The 2,500-nt window shown below is 40.0% G+C and overlaps 1 protein-coding gene across 1 annotated transcript in view; it reads right to left on the reverse strand.

Annotated features, from left to right (window-relative positions):
• Positions 1-1,707: 1,707 nt before the first annotated feature.
• LOC144960927 (uncharacterized) overlaps positions 1,708-2,500 on the reverse strand; it is a 20,078-nt gene continuing 19,285 nt past the window's right edge. The window contains exon 5 of the mRNA XM_078894311.1: positions 1,708-1,887. The gene's annotated coding sequence lies outside the window, so the exon portion shown is untranslated. The remainder of the gene's footprint in view (positions 1,888-2,500) is intronic.

The raw sequence follows: 2,500 nt of genomic DNA on the forward strand, positions 1-2,500 counted from the left end.
AAAATCCAGAATTCAGTAGATTGGGACGATTATCATTATTGTTACTACAACTTCAGACTTTCTGAATTAAGCATACTTTGCTCAATCCTGTAATTATCATGTATAATCAAAGCGAATTAACATTTGATTCATAGTGAATGCTGAGACACTAGAATCCGTGGACAGAGGAAAGTAATGAACAAATACTGAGTACAGAGCTGCCAACCCCATCTGATGAGAATGTGTAGCCTACAATGGGACCTCAAAATGGGGGAGATTTCATAAAATGGGTACAATCCTGAAATCGACGGAAACTAACCATTGTGAAAGTAAGAGGATGGTATCCTTACATAAAGTCACACCGCACAAGCTCAATTGCAGCAACAATGATGTTCTCAAGACTATAATCCAACCAGCATGAAGATCATAATTGGTCCAAAAATAGATGAATATCCACTTGGTCACCAAGGTTTCTCAATACTGAAAATGGGTACAATCTTGGGGGAAATGCGTACAAGCGTACAAAATCACTGAAAATGGGTACAATTCCGCATTTTTTGCGGTAGGTTGGCAGCTCTGTGAATATAACAACTTCGAAAAAGAACAAAATACCAAATACGGAATATTCAGATTCAAAGCCCTTCTTCAGCAAATAACAAAAAAAACAAAACAGTAGAAACATTATAAATAAGCGAATTTACATCTGGGGGGTCCCGATAGCTCAGTTGGTAGAGCACTCGATTCACAAGCAAAGGGCTAATCAAAGGATGCATGCAAGAATTGACGAAGCCACAGACAACACCCCCATAAAATCAATCGTAAAGGGGCACCTTCAACAACCAGACTTAAATCGAGAAGACCTTTCCACCTAACAAAAATGGTAGACTTCAGTGTGGAGGAAAACTGGAGAGAAATGTGGAACAGGGAAACACCAAAAGGAGGAAACATCATTAAAGATCCAACCAAAAGAGTGCCTGCATTCAATAACGCCAGGAAATACTGGATTTCCTCAAACAGCCTCTTAACTGGACATGGCAGAACTGCATCAAATATGTGCAGATGGAAACTTGGAAACAGTGATACCTGCCAGAAATGTCAGGCAGCCCAGAGACCAGAGATCGTCCTCCACTGTCCAGTCACTAAACTTGAAGGTAGCTACAAAACCATCCTTCGGGTGGAAGAAGACTTTAGAAGCTGGGTTGACGAAATACATTTGGAGGTGTAGCCATACGCTACTACTACTACTACTACAAGCAAAGGGATGGCCATTGACTGGAGAGTAGCATACAATGGCTATTGTCCGTGTCATACTATTGAAACCAGGAAAAGCTCTGGCTCTGTGTGCCTAACGGTTATGAAGGGCTACTTTTTTTTTTTTTAAAAAAATCTACATCTACTCTTGTGCATTGTAGTCATGTGGTATGGCACTCGCTTCTGGATTGGAAGGCCATGGGTTCGAGCCCTGCTCAGCGCATAGTTGAGTCCTTGGAAAAGGCTCTTTACTCATCTTCTCTCACATACTCAGGTGTAAAATGAGAACTAAGCCGTTAACGTTGTCTCAGTCCCAAAAAAATTGTACTAACCGCCTAACAGGCGTCGTGTCATCTTCTACATGTTAAGCGTTGCTGTTGGCCAGGAACCTCTTGTAAAGCGCTTTGAGCACGTTTAGAGGATATTGAAACTAAATAAAAGCTCAATTTAAAATTTTTTTTTTTTTACTCACGTGCTCAGACAAGTTTCCGTTATCCTCAATCTTAACATGAAATCCCAACCCTGTAAAAAGCTGGTCCACACCTTTCACGTCCCATTCACTGCAAGCTCTTGTTTCTTACTAGAGTCGTTAAAGTTTTTAATGTTGATGACCAAAGCATTCCCTCTGGATCGGTGATGCATTGGGTAGGTTGTCTTCTGAAAGTGAATTAAACATGAAGTCAAATTTAAAAAGTAGTCCTTCAGACACACCACAGATGAAGGGGAAACCTGAAACGTCAACGCCACTACCACATCATCTCATTCATCTGTAGTGTTTATTCATCCTGTTTGTTGACAAAGGGGAAACCTGAAACGTACATTCTATCTGTTTTCGTAATTAAATTGAAGCTTACATTCAATTTCACATTGTTATTTATTTCTTCGAGCTTTGAGCATCAATATTTACATTAAATAATAGAAATACATCTATGGGTATGTGTCAGATCCTCAACAAAATGTGTACAATGAACGAAAATGCCCAAGAATATACGGCTATACGGGATTGTGGTATGACACTCTCTTGCGAATCAGATAGTCCTGCGTTCGAGCCTCGCTCTAGTCGAGTCCTTGAAAAGCCTCTATACTCACATTCTCTCACCATACTCATGTGTAAATGAGTACCTGGCAGTAAACAACATTGTCTATGATGGAAAAAATTGTAATATCACCTAACAGGCATCATGTCTCATTCTACATGTTACATGTTTGCTGTTGGTCAGGGACCCTTTGTAAAGCGCTTTGAGTATGTTTAGTGTTTGTTGAGCTATAT

The sequence above is a fragment of the Berghia stephanieae genome, unplaced genomic scaffold (genome assembly GCF_034508935.2).
Source record: "Berghia stephanieae isolate SIO BIC M18660-M18661 unplaced genomic scaffold, UCSD_Bste_1.3 scaffold107, whole genome shotgun sequence".
Taxonomy (NCBI): domain Eukaryota; kingdom Metazoa; phylum Mollusca; class Gastropoda; order Nudibranchia; family Aeolidiidae; genus Berghia; species Berghia stephanieae.